The sequence below is a fragment of the Calypte anna genome, chromosome 20 (genome assembly GCF_003957555.1).
Source record: "Calypte anna isolate BGI_N300 chromosome 20, bCalAnn1_v1.p, whole genome shotgun sequence".
NCBI lineage: Eukaryota > Metazoa > Chordata > Aves > Apodiformes > Trochilidae > Calypte > Calypte anna.
Genome location: NC_044265.1, coordinates 526,205 through 547,317, shown reverse-complemented (window position 1 = coordinate 547,317; position 21,113 = coordinate 526,205). Strand labels below are relative to the sequence as shown.

At 49.3% G+C, this 21,113-nt stretch overlaps 1 protein-coding gene across 3 annotated transcripts in view; it reads right to left on the bottom strand.

Annotated features, from left to right (window-relative positions):
- The window catches only part of RALY (RALY heterogeneous nuclear ribonucleoprotein), a 109,061-nt gene extending 93,180 nt beyond the window's left edge, over positions 1-15,881 (bottom strand). For 2 of the 3 annotated variants that reach the window (XM_030463200.1, XM_030463199.1), the window contains exon 1: positions 15,861-15,881. The gene's annotated coding sequence lies outside the window, so the exon portion shown is untranslated. The remainder of the gene's footprint in view (positions 1-15,860) is intronic. The other variant, XM_008501245.2, reaches the window with a different exon arrangement.
- Positions 15,882-21,113: the final 5,232 nt, after the last annotated feature.

The window sequence follows — 21,113 nt, the reverse complement described above, 5'->3', positions numbered from 1 at the left end:
AGGAGAAGAGCCACCCTTACACATGGCTGCCTTACTACTCAGAGCTGTATTTGCACCTTGAGTAACTTCTCCCACTTGGGCAGGGAGAGGGTAGCACAGCCAAGGGGATGAGGGTTTGCTTGGTGATGGGGTGGCCCGGGCCTTCTCTTGTTTGGCTCTGGGTGGCCAAATGGCCCAGAGCTTCTGAGAGGCAACATCTCCACTTGGGGTTGGCTCCAGACACTGAAGAGAGCTGGGAGAGAGAAGAGCTCTCACCAGGGAGAAGATGAAGCTCCTAAGATCACAGCCTTCTCCTCAAGGGTTTTTCCAGTAAACTGCTTCTCAAGTGCTGGTGTGTGGGAAAAGGAGGAAGCAATTACACAAACAACTCAGTCATGATAAAATAAGAGCATTTGATTAAGGAGCACTTTAAAGAAAATCCTTAACAAACATCTGAAGGAACTGTAATAGATGTTTGCAGTCATGTCTGGGGCCAATTTAAACAAAATATTTATTTGCACAACCAGATGAGAGTCAAATTAAGCAGCAAAGTCCTGTTCTCTTCCTCTTCCACAGCTTTCCCTTAGGTACACATTCCCCTGCTACTCAAATTTCTCCAAGTCTGTTGGTGGGAATGAAACTTCTCTTCCCAGCTGCAAGCTGGATGTGCTCATTTCCTCATTGCAATCACTCTTAGAAACCCTCTAACTTCTCAGGCCAATCACTAATAAGCAGCACAGTGTGAATTTCGAGCATTTTTTGAAGCTGAACGACTCTGAGAGCTCTTCATCAAAACCACTTGATGAAACCTGGTGTCTGGAGCAGTGGGTGATGCAGCAGAGGAAGCCCCATCCCACAGGAGCCACAGCTGGGGCAGCTGCTCACAGTCTGTCCTGGCCTCCTCCTGAAAACCAGAGCTCACTCTGCTTTAGGGCAGTACCAAGAACCCAGGCAGCCATCCATCAGATGAGCTGTTCCAAATCTCTGGGGTCCCCAACAGCAGAAGGACACGGAGCTGTTGGAGTGAGTCCAGAGGAGGCCCTGGAGCTGCTGGGAGGGCTGGAGCAGCTCTGGAGCCAGGCTGAGAGTTGGGGGTGTTCAGCCTGGAGAAGAGAAGGGAGCAATGGGGAGACCTTAGAGCACCTTCCAGTGCCTGAAGGGGCTCCAGGAAAGCTGGGGAGGGACTTGACAAGAACATACAATGATAGGACAAGAGGAATTGGTTTTAAACTGGAAGAGGGGAGATTGAGATGAGATATTGGGAAGCAATTCTTTGTTGTGAGGGTGCTGAGCCCCTGTCCCAGGGTGCCCAGAGAAGCTGTGGCTGCCCCATCCCTGGCAGTGTTCCAGCCCAGGTTGGATGGGGCTTGGAGCACCCTGGGCTGTGGGAGGTGTCCCTGACCACGGATGAGCTTTAGGGTCCCTTCCAACCCAAACCAGTCTGGGATTCTACAAAGTTTGGCTTCTTCTAAACAACACTGCCTACATCCTGTCGGGGTATTTCACAAAGCAAATCTCCCAGTGGGCAATGGGAAATGTTGGTTTCTACATCCCCAGGTGCCCCAGATACCCTTGGGACAGAGAGCTCCTCCCTGGTACCAGCTTCTGGGAGAAGACTCCATCTCCTTGGGTGGACAGGATGGGAGTGGCAAACTTTGGAGATTGGGTGGTGAGCAGCAGCAGCTTGAGTTGCAGATGTGAGTAGGAACATGTCCCCTCCAAGCGGGACAGTCCTCACACCCCTGTGCTGAGACCAGGGAATGGGGCACCCAACACAAATAAGGTGAGGAAGGAAATACAGGAGTGGAGTGAACTGACCCACAACACAAGTTGACCTTCATTTAAAAGCAGAAATATTTCAGCTGTAGTCCAAAACTACTCATCAGAACAGTCCTACCAAAGGTGAGGTGGCTGGGTTTGAAAGGAGGACAAGGGAAATGAGCCTGGAAAAACCCCAAACCCCTGCTGAGTAATGGGTCCCAGCAGAAATCTGATCTGCACAGCTGAGAGACCTGAACATACGTATCTGTTACACCCAGGATACTGAAGATCCAAACACTCAAGCTTTCAAAACTCCCTGGTGCTCAGCTAAACTTCTGCTTTTCCTTTGCTGTAAAGTCTGGGTTTTATCTGACCAGCACTGCAATAAAGGGTGACTTCCACAAATTGCTTGGATTTACCATGAGGTCCTATTAATAGAAACAAACATTAGAAAAAAAGACTTCATTACAAGCTGAAATTCCAGATGAAGAGGTTGAATTTGAAACGAAGAAGTTGAGTTTTTGAAACAGACTGTTCAGTGCAACATCTCTTTCTCTTCAACATTTTCCCTGGCACATCTGTATTTTCCCAGACACTTAAAATTTCATGAAAAAAAAAAAGTTATCTTACAAAAAAAGACCTAATACAGGACCTCCTCTTGACCAACTGGATGAAACTACCTGCCAGTGATGAGTAGGTAGTGATTTACCTACAAGTGAGAAGCAGAGGGTCACTAGCAGGGAATGGCTTTTTCCATCCTCTGGGGCACATTCCCAACAGCAATCCCATCAGACAGAGGATGGCAGTGCCACCACAACAGCTCTCTCCCTTCTCTACATCCCTGCATGCCCTGGAGATGTGGGAACCAGAAGCCCTCAGCCCTATGGGGGAAGCCCAAAGCATGGGAAAGTCCTCAGCAAGAACCCAGAAAGGGCCACAAAGATGATCCAGGGGCTGGAACATCTGGGATTGTTCAGCCTGGAGAAGGCTCCAGGGGGACCTCAGAGCTGCCTTCCAGTACCTGAAGGGAACCAACCTTTCATAAGAATGCCCAGTGACAGGACAAGGGGAAATGGTTTTAAACTGAAGGAGAAGAGGATTAGACAAGAAGTTCTTCAGTACAAGGGTGGTGAGACTCACTCCAGAGGTTTCCAAGGCCTTGGATGAGGCTTTGAGCAACCTTGTCTGTGTGAGAGGCAGAGGCAGGGGACATGGAGGGATGTGCAGTCTGTCCCAAGGGCTCCTTAGCTCTTGCTCAGTGCCCTGGAAACCATTCCAGCTTGTGTCTGGCTTGGGAGCATGGCTGTACCTAGAAAAACACAGCAGATGCCACCTGTATACTGCTGGAGATGCCTACAGGAGGATGAACACACCCAAGCAGTGGCAGCTCCAGAGCACCCTCCCACAAAGCAGCATCCCCAGAACACCCAGTCCTGACCCCTGGCACATGCCAGTCCTGGCCATTTTACCAGAGTCCTCAGCATCCTGGTTTCAATAAGCATCTTCCTCATCTCAAAGACCATCATCCCTGGTCTGACTCAGCACAACTCCTACATTGATTTCTCATTATCATTGGCTTAAGCTAAAAGGAAAACAGAAAGGAAAAGTATTTTGTTCACATAGCTAAGCAGATCCATGCCACTTAGAAAACATAAAAGTCTTGTGGAGGGAGAAATATCAGCTTGGGATTTCTGCTCCTGGGAAGGCAAGAGCACAGACCTCTTAAGCATCAGCTAAGGTTCCTGCTGCCAGCCAGGACAGCACAGCCCAGCTCACCAAAGGGCAGCTTCTTGCTACGTTTGTCTTGCTGCCTCTTCTCCAAGAATCCAATTTAAAACAAATTTTGCTGGTAACTAAAGGTAGATCATAAGAAACACACTGCTGAGCACATCACAGGAGAGACAGAGCCATTCCTCTTTGTGTAATAAATTTCTCCCTGTAGGGCTCAGCACCTCTCTTTACTGGGGGCACTCCACATGGCTAAGTCTGTGCATTCCCTCCTGCTTTTCAAAAACATCCAGGGCAGGCAGGTGATCAAATACCCTTGGAATTCAGTAAGATGCAAGTCAGTAAGATAGCTGGGCTCCCCTGAAAGTCCTGCCATTACAAGTGGTATATTAAATGCAAACTTCCTTCATATTCCCCCTCTCATCCCAAGGGAGCCCAAAACACTTTGCAAGCCTGACACGTGCTGCCCTTTCCTCACCCACAGAGTCAGATCTGGACTGAGGAGGAAGCAGCTGCTCCTCAGCAACCCCTACACCGGTTCAGCACTGACCTTGCCCAGTCACACCAGAGGTGCCATCACAACAGCACCCACACACCCCTGGTGTCCTGCTGCACCTCCCCCTGAGAAACAGCTTCCTCTTCCAGTGAGAAAAAGTTTCCATGAGACATTATGCTCAAGCCAAGGTTGTCAACCCATCTGTTTGCCAGGCACAAAGTCTCTCCTACATCCAACCACCACTGCAGCTCAAGGCTGGATCCTTCCTGGCTGTTTGGGCAGGAGGAAGAATAATTATGGGCATCCAGGTATTTCCTGGTCTAGCAAAACCAATCCAAAGAAAATACAAACCCTGCAGTGTTCCTAGTGCATGTGGGTGTAAGTTTCATTTAGTTTCAAGATGAAGCACTGGGACAACGGGAATATTTAAGATCACTAAAGCTGCTTCCCTCTTTCTGGTTTAAATGCCACGTTATTGGTGACAATCATAGAATCATAGAATTGGCTGGGTTGGAAGGGACCTCAGAGATCATCGAGTCCAACCCTTGAACCACCGTTGCGGTTGCTAGACCATGGCACTGAGTGCCACATCCAGGCTCTTTTGAAATATCTCCAGGGATGGAGAATCCACTACTTCCCTGGGCAGCCCATTAAGTCATTAGTCAAGTCATACAGCTTAAAATGTGATGGTTCTTTAGCATCAGCATCCAGGCTTGCACATGGACCTTCAAGATTTTTTCTCAAAAAAAAAAAAAAAAAGCTTTTAATCTTCATAAACTATGGTGCCAGTTTAAAATCTGACCAACAAATCAAAATGCATTAGATACTCTTCTGTGCTGGGCTGGTGTGTATATTGGAAAGTGTAGATATGGAAAGAGAGCAAAGATGATGACAGGAAAAGTCCAGGGCTCAGAGAAGCAGGACAGATCAGACAAAGGCTGGACATGCTCTCTGCCTGCTCCACCACGTCTCCTCTGCAATCCAGAGGTCCCCACTGACCTTACCTTACACCTGGAAATTATTTTCCTTCTTCCCCTTCACAGAAAAGCTGCTCTCCACCTTGCCTCTCTGCAATAGTGAAGATGTTGCTGAATGTACTCAGGGCCTAAAGATAAGCCAATACTAAGCTTTCTTTTCACCCAGACTGTGGCTGTAACATCTCCTTAAAATCTGCAGCAGCGCAGAGAACTTCCTGGGGATTTTCGTGCCAATCTAATTCAAACCTTCCTGTGATCTTCAGCCTCTCTCATCAGTGATGCAGAAAGGCTGCAGTGATGCCAGACATGTCTGTATCATCCTCACTCCAGTCTATTAGCTCAGCAGCCTCCAATGTGTCTTTTCCCACCGTGTCAGAAATCCAGTTGTGCAGATGAGCAATTCCCTTCCACCAGGATCCTGCAAGTCCCCTGTGACACCAGGAAAAGGCTTTGATGGGGCTCAGACTGATCACTGCAGGATGGCAGGGCAGTGCTTTGTTGAACCATGGGTGACTTCACACCCACCTTTTGAGTCAGAGATCCCTGGGACTGGCAAAGCCACTGCCCTGGCTGCAAACATAAAGATGCCCACTGGAAAGGAAGAAGAGAACGTGAAAGGAACAGGAGATTTCAGGGGACAGAAAGGCCTGGCAGAGGTGATGGAGCAGCGTGGGCAGAATTGATGATGGAGCAGCCAAGCCTCGTGCTCATCCCCTGCAGCCATCTCTGGTCCTTGCCCTGCAGGGGCAGAGCCCACGCAGCACCCCACGGAGCTGCCCCTTTGATCAGCAACCCCCCACACAACCACCTTACAGGTCACTGGGAATTGTGATGGCAGATTTCATCTGAGGGATCCAGGCTGGCCCAAGAGGATGGATCTGCATGTGGAAGGGAAGAGGTTGAGACTTTCCCCTCACCAGAGCACAGGCAGCAGCTGAGAACTCAGCTCTTGAATCCACAGGCTGTACCCTGCTCTTCTCCCAGCTCATTGACAAGAAGAGACCTGAGCATCTTTGTGAGGTCCTCGAGCTTCTGCCCTGAATCCACCCCAAACTCCATAAGCTCAGCTGCCTTACACCCAGCTACAGGCAGGATTCAGCCCATATCCCAATGGGCCGAATATCTCAATTCTCCTGGTCCTTAAACAGTTTTTAAAAGCATCTCAGCACTTCAGATGACTCAAATGTCACCACCCTGTGCCTTAGCAAGGGGTGAAAGCAAGGCAAGCACATGAGGAAAGGTGGGAACACCACCCCCACTGACCTGGAGACCTCCCATTAAACACATTGCTCTCCAACCTCACCAAAAGGCAAAGGCATCAAATTCAGACCTTGTCTCCTGCAGCAGAAGGGTTTGTTTTGATCCAACACAGACACCCAAATGCACACTGAGCAGGACACAAACAGCAAGGGGCATATTGGGCATATTCCAACCTGCTCAGGCACAGGAGGAGGGGTGTGAAGCACAGGGCTGGGAGGGAGCCACAGGAAATCTGTGGGCATGGGGCTCAGCTGGGGCTCAGCTGCACCACTGAAAGCACACAAAGTGCCCCAAAGCCAGGGGCTGCACCCAAGCACCTCAATTTTCAAGAGCAGTCTGGGGACTCCCACTTCTCACATCAGCCCTGACACGCACCAACCCCTCTGCAGAGGCTGAACCCTCCCTCTGCACAACCACAGCTGCTTTTTGTAGCAACTTGGAAAAAAAAAAAAAAAAAAAAGGGAAAAAATTTAGAACAGCTCAAGAAAAATATTTGGAGCAGTGCTGTGCTTCTCCCACCCCCAGACAGGGAGGGTCCAGCCTGAGTTCCCATGAGAGCACCAAGATCCAACCCCCAGAGCAAACAGCATCTCTGAATTTTATATAAAAACAGCCACCAACACGTGGCTTTTCATGAAACAGCATGTTTGATGCTGCTGCTTCACAGCCCTGGGCAGCTTTCAGATAAGGGCATCGCTCATATTGGTCCCAAAATCTTTTCTGAACATCTGGCTGCTTTTCTACAACCAAATGCTGTGCTGTGCCCTCCACCAGGGACCAGCAAAGCTCAGCCCTCCCGCAGCTTCCTCGGAGCACAGGGGATTAATTGGGGTATAGAATCAGTGAGCTTAGACACAATTAGCTCCATGTGACCCAGATGCTTTAAGCACCATTTTTCTTACATATTGGAGCTTGTTATCACACACGTTCATCTTGACACCGAGTGAAAAACGACCTGAGAGCTGCTTTTCCAGGCCTGCCTCACTCACCCCTTGGGATGTATTTACATCCTTCAGGTGGGTGACAACATGCACAGATGTGACAATCAGCCTTGTGTCTGGACTCAGGAGATCCTCCAGCCAGGAACAACCTCCACATCTCCACTATTTGGTGATAAAAACATCTACAGACAGTCACCACTTCCTTCTATCCCACCTACTCCAAGTGTAACTTGGTGAAGACACAGCCTGAGTTTAATAATGTCCTTTGCACACCCAGATCTGACCCAAGCAGGGGCAGCCACCAAGCCACCACTGCCCAGATTTTAAAGCAAGTTAGCCCAGATGTCACAGCACATTAAAGCCAGCAGTGCAGCTGGAAAAGACCAAAATTCCTTTTCTGGACTCATTTCACCTGCAGAAAGAAATGGTCCAGCTCTGTCCATTTCCACTGAAAGACCAGAAGGAAGGAGAAAGACAAAAAGCTATGGTCAAAAGTATATAGAAACTCCAGTAAAGCCAAAACAGTTTCTCATTACCAAGCATTATCACTGCTCGGAAAGGGAGGAACACATCCAGCAAGGGGCAGCACACCTCACCCCACTCCTTTGGATCTCAACAGATTTCATGTCAGTCACCAGGAACACACCACTCATGCAGCCATGTAAGGTACAGATGTTATCTGCAGCATCCTAACCTTTTCTCTTTAAAAGGAAGAAGCTCTTACAGAACTAAGCAGATCCCAGAAATAATAATAACAATATATATATATATATTATCAGGTGAGGAGGAAGCTGCAGAAACAGTAAAGCTCCTTCCTGGGATAGAGCAGCAGACACAGAACTCAGTGAGTGCTGCTGCAGCTCTGGCCAGCAAGGAGTCCCCATGGCAGCTGAGGGACACAGGTCAGGGAAAGAGCAAGTGACACCCCAAGGCCTGCAGCAGCCTCCAACATGTGGGGTCTTCACAAACATTAAAGAATCCTCAACAAAACAGCTTCCATTTTCCTGAAAGAAAATGTGCAGTTATGTTTTTCCCAATGAGAAATGTGAAAGGAAAAATAAAAGGTTTGATTTTCTGTCAACCAGTCTTTCAAAACACCAAAATAGCCCCATTTCGATGTGTCACTTTACTGACATTCCCAACAACACATTTCAGAGTGGTGCTGCAAAACCCAACACTCATGTGGGAAACACCACGTTCTCCCAATCTGGTTTTATTCTGTGACCACGACTTTCAGGGTGTCAGATGTTCTTGTGTCAGGTGCTTCACCAGAAGCTTTACAGACACATTCCCATTCCCATCTCCCAAAGCTGCTGCAGATGGGAGTGGGGTGCTGGCTGCTGCTCCTCAGAGCTCTCAGCTACAGGTTATGGCGTGGAGGGAGACTCCTTCAAAGGGATCCAGAAAAAAGGGGAACAGGTCTGAAACACAAAGGCACTGAAATACACTGCACTTCTCCACCTCAGGAAAAAGCAGCCCCAAGTCCTGTTTGTTGCTGGGTCATGACAAGGAGGTGTGACATGATGGGGGGTGTCACTTCACCTGCCCATGGTCAGCAACACCCTCTGATCACGGGGTCCTCCTGAAGACCACCCCGGGGTAACCTCCTGCAGAGCAGGGCAGCCCCCAGCTCCCTACAGCACCCACCACTGGGGACCCCTCCAGAAGGGGAGAACCCACCTGGGAGAACTCTGGAGGGTACAACTCTTGCAGGGCTGAGAGGGCCTTTTCCCCTCACTAAATACAGAGATGAAAGTGCTCCAAACAGACCCACTCAGTGAATAAATGCTCACTACTGTGAAGTGGCCTCATGCACCCCAACCCTGAGTCCCTCTTGCCTACCTCTGATTGAAACAATGGATTTTGTTAATCACCTTTCCCTGACATTCCCTTATCATCACCACCAAGCCTGACAAATGTAATTACAGCTGAAAGTCTCCTTGTCTTGTCCATCTTCTGAACAAGTTCCATTATGTTTAGAAATTAAAAAATAACAATTAAAAAAAAAAGCCCTGAAAAGGAACAGTGACTGAAGTCACACCTTGAACAAACCCAATTTGATCCTCAGGAAGAGAAGCCCAGCCTCACCAGCTGCTCCCCCAGCACTCCCAGGCAGGCAGCCCCCGAGCTCAGGGAAAGGCAGGTTGTTTGTACACAGCTACAAAAGAAAAAAAATTAAATATCGTGTTGGGCCAAGGATAAAACAAATTAACAAAGGGATATTTCTTTCTGCCTGTCCTGGTTTCAGCTGGCTGTGTTTCATCCCAGCAGCCTGGCTGGGAGGGGAGGGATGCTGCACGGCAGTTGCTTTGCAAACTTTTATCACTATTTTTCACGAGGTCCCTATCTGCTCTGCTGCACTGGATTCGTGGTATTTTGTTGTCTTCTACTTAATTTTCTTTCCTCCCTTCCTCTTCTCTCTGCTTGTTCCAGGATAACACCCAGGTGGGGCTACCAAACAAAAGCCTCCACAAGCCCATCAAGTCCATGACTCTGCCCCAAGCAAGGCAGCCACAGGCTGTGCTGCTGCACCCAGCAGGGCTGTCACCAGGAGGGGACACAGAGGTGACAGAGGCAGCACCCAGCTCTGCTGCACCCCGCTGGGACACAGAGACACAGAGCAGCTGACTTGGCACATGTTGGGAGAGGCATCCTACCCGTGCCTTTGTTCTACAGCAAAAGCAGATGATTTAAGAATGACAGAACCCCAGACTGGTTTGGGTTGGAGGGACCTTAAAGCTCCCCCAGTGCCACCCCTGCCATGCTCAGGGACACCTCCCACAGCCCAGGGTGCTCCAAGCCCCATCCAACCTGGGCTGGAACACTGCCAGGGATGGGGCAGCCACAGCTTCTCTGGGCACCCTGGGACAGGGGCTCAGCACCCTCACAACAAACAATTGCTTCCTAAGATCTCATCTCAATCTCCCCTCCTTCAGCTTGAGACTATTCCCCCTCATCCCATCCCTCCCTGCCCTTGTCCCAAGACCCTCCCCAGCTTTCCTGGAGCCCCTTCAGGCACTGGAAGGTGCTCTAAGGTCTCCCCATTGCAGCCTTCTCTTCTCCAGGCTGAACACCCCTAACTCTCAGCCTGGCTCCAGAGCTGCTCCAGCCCTCCCAGCAGCTCCAGGGCCTCCTCTGGCCTCACTCCAACAGCTCCGTGTCCTTCTGGTGTTGAGGGCCCCAGAACTGGACCCAGCACTGCAGGGGGTCTCCCATGAGTGGATCAGAAGGGCACAATCCCCTCCCTGCTGGGGATGCAGCCCAGGACACTGATGGTTTCTGGGCTGTCAGCACCCATTGCCAGCTCATGGGGAGCTTCTCATCACCCAACAACCCAAGTCCTGCTCCTCAGGGCTGCTCTCAATCCTTTCTCCAAGCAGACTGGATTTGTGCTCAGTGCTGCCTCATCCTATGTGCAGGTCACTGAACTTGGTCTTGTTGAACTTCATAGGGTTAAGATGGTGGAGGTAAAGAGGGAAACATGAAGACAAAGCCATAGGACACAGGCAGTGTTTATCTGAACAGCCTTGCACGCCAGGCACAGCAGCCTGCAGGTGACACAGCTGGCAGCAGGGACAGCACAGCCTCACTGCATACATGGCCCCTCTGGTTCCATCCCTGTCCCCAGCTGCTCGGGACACTCAGCCTGGCCTGGAGCAGACCTGCTCACAGACAGGACTCCTGCTCCTGAAGATGCCTGCACCTTGGCAGTCAGGTATGGAGCCACCAAGAAGCAGGAGACCATCGGCCTCTCCTCAGAGCCAAGGGCACAACTAAAATGACTTTTGGCCACAGCCTCCAGCAAGAAGTCCTGGCACAGAGCTACCCTGACTCCCTGCTCCAGAGAGGTCAGCACAGCATTGCCTGTCCCAGCCTGGGCACAGCTGAACACAGCTACTGCCAGTCCCAAAAACACACCGAGGAGAGGGAGAGAGCCAGGCTGAAGGAGGGGTCCTGGTTCTGGAGCAGCTGAAGATCCATGGCTGAAGCTCACCCTGCATCATCAGGGCAGTTTCCAGGCTCCTCTCAGCTCCAGACAGGCTTGCTTTGGCTTCTGCTCATCAGTAGGAGCCCAAAGCAGCTCACAACTTGAGTTGTGAAACACCAAGTTTGGCTGAGTGGCAGGACACCCTGAGGAATGACCTGCCTAAGTTTCACTAAGGGCTGGGGAACAAGGATTTTTCCCATACACCCCCAAGCAAGAAGTGCCAAGATGACCCAAATCCCCTGTACATCCCCTGCACCCCTCAACCCAGCTCTGGTTCCAACATGGTTTGGCACAAAGCAGCTCCCAGAGTTTAATGAGGAAAGGATCAGGAGGTCCCAGCACACATCCCCAGCTCCTGGGAGCACATCCTGCCTGGCTGGGTGCCAGTCCTCACTCCTGCCTGCAGACACTGCCAAGGATTTATACACTTCATCTTCTGTCATTTTCTACCCTGGAGGAAGCAAGCCTCTAAATTGAATTATCACAAAGAAATCAATTCCAGATCAAACCTCTGTGAAATTATAATTGCTTTAATGATCTGCAGGCTGGAATAGACAAGGCCCAGGGAAAGCCTCGTACACTTTTCAATTCATAAAGCTCCTATAGGAATCAGCCTTTGTTCACAGGGAGCATTAGTGTTTTCTAATTATGTATTAATTTAATCTACTATTAATTTTCAATTATTGTTATTACACAGGCACTTCCTTTTCCCCCAATGTAACTGCTGGGTGAGATGCTGAATTCCAAGCAGCTCTCTGGTGAGCTGACAGGCAGCAGCTTAGCAAAGGAAAAAAAAAAAAACACTTCAACAATCAATTTTGATGAAGACATTCAAACAAAACACAAATATATTTTAAAAAAAAAGACACACACAAACCTTTCTGACTCATCTGAAAATGCTATCAGCAGCCTGCTTAGCCTAAAGGCTTAAATCACTTAGGTACAGCATGCCTGTGGAGACTTTCATTAGAACTGACATTTTGACAACTGAAAAAAGAAAAAAAACCCAAAAACCCAAACCTCCAACAACCCAACTCACAACATCATGGGCAGTTTAAAAATAATTCTCAACCACAGGACAAAGGCATCCAGGGAAATAGAGTTTCGTTAACCCTTCTCCTCCCTGAAGACGTGGGTGAATAGTGTATTAAAAAAAAAGAAAATAAGTGAGTCTTCTTCCTTGATTAATTATAGCTGCAAAAAATAGCTGAGGATTTTCAGCATTACACATTAGGAAGAGCAGAAGCATCACAGCTGTGAGCAGAGCTGGCCTGGATGGACAGCAGGAGCTTCTGTGACTGTGAAGGGATTTAATGCTAGAATTTCACATTCCAGAGACTCTGCTCACCAGAAAGCTGCTGGCACTAAGGGCAGAGCCTCTTTGCCACGGAAAGCATCCAAGATGCCAAAGGAAAGAGGAAGCACCTGGAGAGCACTGCACATTTCCAACCCCATGGGTTTGATTCATCCTGTCTTTTCCATGGATGCTGGGGAGAGGAAAGGGAGGACATAGGGACTGGGGCCAACCTGCACCAGCTTGGCAGCTACTCTCAGATTGTAGAGCTAGAATCACATCCAAGAGCCAGTAAAACAGTGAGAGACTTTCCAAAGGCTTCAATAGCTTTGGATCAGAGAGACTCACACACTCTCAGAGCACTCAATTCAAGGAATTAAGGAATACTGGGAAATAAAGGCTTGAAAGCACCATTGCCTTTGCTGGTACAACATCAGGCAGGTTGAGTCCATCTGATCAGAGAGCAAGCAGCAGGACAACAAATACAGCTCCTGTAGTGCCACAGATCCTGCTGGGCTGGGATGCAGGAGTCCTGGCGAAGGAGCCCTGCCCTCCAGGTTTGGATGCCCACCTTGTTGGACCAGCTCCTTGAGCTCACTTACCCTGTTACCAAGCTGAGATCAGCCTCTCCCAATTCAGGGAGGTGACAAACAAAGCTGGAACACACAGGGCACCCCAAAAGCTTGCAGCTTTCCCAGCCCCTGAAATACAAGGTGTACCCTGCATACAACAAAGGGTAAGGAAACCTTTGGAAAAGACTCTGGAGAAAAAAGGAATAGGAGATGCCCTATTTTTTTGCAAGAATAATTAAGTAGTAAGGCTGCCTCATGAGGACTGAAAGTTTCTTTTGAGCTATGTGGTCCAGATCTAGTGTCTGCTGCTCTTCTTGTCCCACTGCAAGGCCCTATTCATCACAGAGATCCACTCTATGACATTATCATATTGCAAAGCTGTAGTGAAATCAGAAGAATTATTCCCAATTCATACCAGAGTATCAGTGAGCTAAGTCTGGCTCCTCAGCTGTGTAAGTTTCTTGGCATGAAAGCTACACCATGAATAAAGCCTCCCTGATGAAAAAAGGATCTTTTTACGTATGATCCACTCAGCTCCCCACCTCAATGGGGCTGTTGCAGGTAGCCTGAAACCAGCTGGATTTTGGCCAGCCTGGACACCCCTGCAGGTCCCAGTCCTCTGGGGACAAGTGCTGGGCCTCCTGGTTAGATGTCCGACATCTAACACATTCCAAGGACAAATGGAATAGCAGCACAGATTATCACAGCCTGCCCACTAGCAGTGATGGAGGAGGCTGAGATTCTTCCTGGAATCCTAACAGGGCTTGCCCAGCATGCCACCCCCTTCCAGCATGCCAGGGAGAGATCAGTGACCAGTTTGACCTGGAAACCTATCTTCCAGAGCAGGCTGCCACCATGAGGATCAAGAATTTGGCAGGTTTTGAGGACAAATTGGATTGTCAGAGATAAAGGCAACAACTCTGAACATCTTCAAACTTTCTCTGTCATTTTTGTGCTGACATCCATTGGACAGGGCCCTAGTCCTGCAGATCTCTGGTGTGGGTCAGGAGGTACCACCACAGCCAAAAGCACACATCTGTACAAAAACCCCTCAAAGTCATCCAACTCCCTCAAGCTAAAATGTGGAGCAAGTTGAACATCAGACTGCATTCATGGGCACGTTTCCTGAAAGGGGACCTTGTGACAGCCATAAAGCCACCAAGCAGAGTCACCTCTGCTGTGTGCCATCTCGTCCACCTTGCTGGGAAGATGGGGAACTGTGTTACCAGAGTGGGTACAGCAAGTGGGGGGCTGAGTCCTCCAGCACTCTGCTCTGTGCAAACCTCCTCCTGACCTAGGAGCTGTCTGGAAGGCCAAGCTACACCCATTTCCCCCTGCAATGCTCCTGCACTGTCACCTGAAGCCCCACATAAAGACACTGGGGGAAGCCCACACCTTTTTCAGGCCTACAGCAGATTCAGGTTTGCATCACATTTCAATCAAGACTACAGCAATTTTGTCACTCTCCTGAAATCATCTGTTCTACCCAGACCAGCAGGGTCATGGAATCAGGAAACCACACTGGAGGAGCAACCTTGCACCCCAGCAGCAGAGGAGCTGGGAAGCTGAACCATCAGACTCCATCTCAGCCTCACAACATGGCAGAGCTCCAGCACAGGTCATCAGTTCTCTCACAGAGAGCACAAAGCCCAAGGGAATGAGATGCAGGGACAGAAGGAGTGCCCATGCAATCTGAAATGACACTTCATACCTCAGCACAGGCACACGTTGGTCCTACACCTCCTCTATCCTGGTTTGTGACCACTGCCCCTTGTTCTGTCACTGGACACCACTGGAAAGAGCCCGGCAGCCTCATCCTGCTGACACCTGGCACCTTAGATACCTGTGAGCATCAGTGAGATTCCCTCCTCAGTCTCCTCCAGGCTGAAGAGACCCAGCTCCCCCAGCCCTTCCTTGGGTGACAGATGCCTCAGACAGAGGCCACCTTCCTGGCTCTGCACTGGACTCTCCCAATAGGTTCTGGGAGCCCAGAAGTGGATGCAGATCTCCAGCTGTACCAGGACAGCAGAGCAGAGGGTGAGGAGAACCTCCCTCAGCCTGCCCACCCTCTGCTCAGTGCATCCCAAGGTGCCACAAGGGCCAGGAGGAATCCAGGGTCCTTTTCCTCAGAGCTGCTCGCCAGCAGGTGACCCCCAACCCACAGTTACCTGCTTTACAACTGGTGTAACAGCCAGTGAGTACACAGACACCAAAATCCACTGGGAATGGAGGAACCATAAGAATCCTTAAGGACTTCACTAGCTTTTGGGGCCCAAAACAGAGGTCTTTTTAAAAAAAAAAAAAACAGAAAAAGAACTCTAAACCCCCTTGCTTCCCTCATACCAAAGGTGTAGCACAGCATTTTAAGGAGACCAGCAGGCACCTCCTCAGCAGGGACCTGACGTGTACCACAAGTGTCTCCAAACACAAGGGTCACCACCTCCCACCACGTTTGGAGATTTGCCACTGTTTATTGGCATTGTGACACTCAGGGCTCCTGTGGTGTGCAATTCTGAGGACTTTTTTTTTTTTTCCCCTAAGTCTACTCTAGGCACCCTGAGAAAATGGCTGCAAGAATAAGTCGTGCAAAAAAAAAGGTCCCTGGAGAAGTTTGGGTAGTGAGAAGTAGAGAAAAAAGAAAAGTGCAACACTTATTACAAAATACAGAACTTGAAATCATGAGACCACTTCTTATTTGGGAAGAATTTTTCTTAGAACACAAGAAGGGCAGCAAAATCCTCAAGAACCTAAGATATGTCTGTAGTGAAGAAAAGGTTAATGAAAGATATTTCACTCAGGGAATAACACAAGAAGGCAGAATGTTTTTTGATTCCACTTTTTAGCTGCCTGTACACAATTGTTACCTTAAATGTGTGAAACTCCACCCCAGGGAAACGGCATTTCTTCCCCTTTACAAGACATGAACAGGTACTTCTCCCATCTCCTCAGTCCCTTTCCAAGGAGGACAGGGTGGCACACATGAAGCTCCAGCCTAGGCTGGGCAAGCTCCTTGCTCATACTGCAACACAGACAAAAAGAGTTTTGTCAGATTGCTTGGTCTGGCATATTTTGTTTTCTTTCTTTTACAGCAGCTCACTGGTGCTGACCTGCAGCTCAGTCCTGTGGCACAGGAGGCACCACCGACATCAGAAAGGAAATCAGCCCCATTCCCCGGGACAAATGAGATCTCACTGACACCACCCAGAGTCATTCTCTTACCTAAAGGAGTCTCAGGCTCTGCTAAACAGCCAGGGAACACTTGGGTTTCAACGTGATTTGAAGGACAGCCAAAACTCCAAGCTGCCCACAGAGAACCAGGCTGGTTTTTGCAGGGTCATGTTTTATACATGATCCAGCACTGCAGCTTCTGAAGCAAAGTCCTTTGAAGAGCTGCTGCTTATGGATGTGTTCTTTTAATAAACTGGAGCAAGCAGGGACACAGGATTCCCAGCTCTTGCAGCATTCCCAGGTGATTTAAAATCAAAATAAGCCATGTGCACACAGAGGCAAATCAAAGCACACGTGTGGTCACCACCCCTTGGTGCTGCAGCAGGACAGGGCTGGCAGCAGGAACCCCCAGCCCAGCACTGGATTTCAACTCCAGCTTGCTTTAAATCACAGAAGCTAATGGGGACAACCTCAGTGAAGGGCTGGAGTCACAAAAGTGCCTCCTGAGCTCTGACCATAACCATCTGCTCCTGAATCAGCAACAGGGATGTGTTCAGCTCCAGCAGAGAGGTGATGGATGCAGAGTCCCAGGCAGGGTGTTGAGCCCAGTCCCAAGGTCAGCCTCAAGGGCAGGGGCAATATCATCCCCAATCCTACACAGCCTTGCATTGCCTTGGCTGCTCTGGACAAGGAACAGCTAGGCAGAAAACAAGTGCCAAAGTTTAATAAATTCCTCCCAGGGAAGGGCTGGTGGCATCAGAGTTAGCCCAAAGATCAGGAGCAGAGCTTGGCAGACTTTGGATGGTCCAAGGACTTCTTGCTGCTCTCCCTGAGATGTCATGCTCAGCTGTCAGATAAATGACTCCACCAGCTCCAGTGCAGGGCTGTGACTTCCTTCTCATTACAGGGAGCCAAAAGATTGGGGTGCTTCTGAAGCAGCCTGGTCCTGAAGGTCAGACCCCCAGCAGTTACAAAAACACTTGATGCAGAGCTACCTGCCCCAGGGCACTGCAGAACTGGCTGCTTCACCAGTCATGCCCAGACCTGGGCTGGGAAAGGCTCTCTGGTTACTGGGTTCCTCAGAGAGAGATGATGTCCCTAGCCCCAAGGTCACCACAGCCCTTGTGCACCCCCAGCAGAGGCCTGGGAGCAGCATGGGGCTGGGATGCCCTCCTCTGAATTCAGATCAGAGCCAACAGATGGCTTCAAAGTGTCTGCACACCAAAGGCTGTGTTGCCCAAAACCTGAGCTTGAGTACATCTGGCAGCCGAGACCTTCAAGCCAAAGGTCTTTGCCAGGAGAAAATCAGCTGCAACACTTGAAAAATGACTCAATTCTTTACAAAGCAGGTAAGGGAAGGGTCACTTACTTGTTCCTCAAGGGTCTAATGAATGCTCAAGCCTACCAACAACCACCTCTCCTCTGAACCTTTAGGAACTCAGCCTTGTCCCATAATCTCCCATCTAACTCCGAATTTACGTACAAGTAATAAAGACTTTGTCAGTGGTTGGAAAATACTTAAAGTTTACTTGTTTGGACCAAAACAGTAATTTAATTTCTTATGCAAAAGCAGGGCAGGAAACAGCATTCTTCTTCCCTCCCTTTTTTATTCTCTAAAAATACAGAGTTTACACCCTGGGTTTAAAATCAAGTCAGAAGAAAACTGCATAATGCTTCAGCTTCTCTGTTTGCTTCCTAACCACAACAGCTGAGAGCCATGGATAGCTCTGGGGACTCCACTTCTGTGCTGATGCTTAACCTAAAGACACAGCAGCCCTGGGCACCCTCTGAGCTTTGCTGACTGCGAAGCACCCCTGTCCCCACCACCTCTCACCCAGCTCCCCTCCTGCCCACAAGCAGCTGAACACATTTCCCAGCTGCCTCACCAGCACATTTGTCTTTTGAAGGTCAAAACCCCCAATGTGTTGTGACAATGGGGATTTCATTCGTTTCCTCTCAGTTCCAGCCAGCAGGGACCTGGAGATTGGATCACCCAGGAGGTTCCCTCCCATGGCACCACTCATCTTGGTGAGGAAGAGCAGTCATGGGAACATCCCATCCCTCAGCTCCTGCAGGACACAGCAAGAGAGCAGGCAGCAAGGTGGTCTCTCCAGCACAGATACCTGTCCTGAGATCCTGAGATGTCCTCATACACTTCACATACTTCACAGGAAGGATTCCAGCTGGAGTTCTTGCAGAATAGGACAGAACTTCTACTATTTCCCTTCATGCAGTCCAGTAGTGCTCTTTCTCAGGCAACTTCCAGTAATTCCATGAAGTTCAGAGTCCACTTCCCCATGCTGCAAATCTGCTACAATCCATCCCCAGCTTCCAAGACTGATTGGTGCTTCTAAATCCATAGATCCCAGCCAAGTCAGCTTTGGGTGGATCACTTACTGCAGTTTCCCATTCAGGTCACTGGGATCTGCTCCCAGACAGGTCTTGCAGTGCTGGCTGCTCATCAGCTGCTCCAGAGTACAGAACTTCTCATCCACTTTTGGCTCTCTCAGGAGGTTGGTAGAGGTTCTTACTCCATTTGCTGAAGGAAGCACCATGGGTAACATTGCAGACATCAGGCATTTCCTGAAGAGGAGGTGACAGCACAGCCCTTCTTTCATTTCAAATGTGTCCTGATTGCCTTGTAGAGCAGGAAGATCAGCTTCAATCCTAGAAATATCTTCCCCACTACACTGGACTGCAGAAAGACCTCCATATATCCATCTGCTCTGATGTTCCTCTGCAACTGCTTCAGCCATGGTTGCTTGCAAAGTCATCTCAACTGAAGAAAAATAATTGGGGTAGCAGAGCCAGTTCCCTCTGCAGCTTTAACACAAACCCCAGACCCTCTAGTTATCTGGTTTCAATGGATGCTCAGGATCTCAGGGCCCCATGGGGTGAAGTTTTTCCTCCACAAAGCTAGGCAGCTTCCTTCTGTGAGCACCAAAGTTCTCACATCATCACATAACTTCAAGACTGAAGACAAAGAAACTCCCTGACATTTAGAAACCAACTAGATTGGTTTAGGTCCCTTACTCCATGGACCAGGGACAAACTGAGGAGATGAGAGGACCCTACTGAAAGAGATCAGCAAATCTGCATTTTTGATCCCCACCAGTTTCACCCTAGGCAGAGCTTCATCCACAAGACCAAACACATCTGGATCTGAGGCCACTCCAGCAAGCAAAGGGAGACTCAAGCATTTCCAGGGGTGTCAGATCAGGTTCCTGACGTGGTTCTGGGTAAAACAGGAGGTCTGTTCCCAACTCATTCTATCCTCCACCACAATCAAAGTCAGAACAGGCCAAGAAATAACCAGAACACGATCGGCGGGGTGGAGGAAGAAGGAGGTGGCAGAGATTTGCATTTTAAGAAATACAGCAACAGAAACAGAAGCTTCAGAGATTAGGAAGCAGGGTTTTTCGTCAGAGCAGAGCAAGAGGCATCTGCTGGAAGCATGGTGCAGAGCATTAACTCTGCTGAACTGGAAGGCTAATCCGATATGACACTCCATCAGCCCTGGATACGCAGCTTAGATAAATCTGTCATCAATAAAGCTCATTGTCACAAACCTGAAGCAGGGGGTGAAGCCAACACACTTCACCTGCACATGCAGCCCTTCTGGGCTCCTTCCTTCAGGACATTCCTTATGGAGCCAGCACACGAATGCTGAGATTCTCCCTCCCTGGTTGCAGAAAGGAAACGCTGTCAAGTTCAGTCTTCATAAAGAAGTGAGCACACGTCTGACCTACATAGAGCACACAGATGTGGGTGGCCTCACACAACACTCCATAGATTATCTTTGGTTTTTTTAATGAAAAAAAAACCCAAACCCACCACCTGCTTTGCCTGGAAAGGTGCAGGGACCAAACCCAGCTGTACACAGCAGTGCTGCACCAGACTGCAGCCTCCAACCCGGCATCACTGTGTCCATCTGGTTTTTAATTATGCTTTCCAACAGATCATTTTCAAGCTCTACCTTTTGTTACCAAGACCCCAAGCACTGGTAATTTTGGGCAGGAGTCTGAAGGATCCGTACCAGTTCCCCAGGGCCCTGGGCAGTTCTCCATGGTTAATGGGAGGAGGGCAGGAACAGGGCTGGATCTGCTGAATGAGGTAAGAGCTGCATCACCTCCAGCACCACTGCAAACACCCTTTTTATTTTAAACCAGCTGCACACCTCTGCAGCATCCAGATCTGAAGTCCACGAGGTGTCTGCTGTCCTAAGAGAATCCCAGAACTCAAGATTGAGATTTAAAAAAAATAGGAAAATAAGTGAATGCAGCAATATCAAACCAAATGAAGGCACTCCAGCCAGACCTGCTGAGCCCCTGGCAAGGATGGTGCTGAGCATAGGGTTTCTTCCTTAAGCCTTGCAAAAAATGTGTGCTGTGCTCCTGCACTGAGCTGTGCATCTCCAGAGCCCTGTCCTCTCTGTGGGAGCATCAGCTCTGCCAGGATAATGGGAAAGGGGATGGTGGGGAGGGAGGACAGGATGGGGAGAGCTGGGTTCCAGCACACCAGCTGCAAGGCAGATGTCTGCAGGTGAGTTTTGGGGGAGGAGAGACAAGAGCAGCAGGACTAATGTCAAAGGGTGCAAACTGGGAGCATGGAGACCTGGCTTTATTCCCAGCTCTGCTACCACCCAAGGTCAGCCCAAGTCACATGCCCGCCTACCTCTTATCTATTTAGAGCATAAATTCCAGAGCCACCACCACTTCTCACTAGCCAGACACACAGAGCTTCAGACACTAGTGGACTGTAAGGAAAGACAGCAAAGGTTCACTAGCAAGTCCTCCATATTGTTCATATTTGTTAAAAAAGGGATCATTTTTTTCCAGGGAGGGGACAAGAACCAGGATGGTGGTGACCCTAGAGGGTGGGAAGCCTTATCAATACTTCCTGCTCATCTGTATTCTTACTGTGAAACTTCAAAGAAGAAACAAGAATAA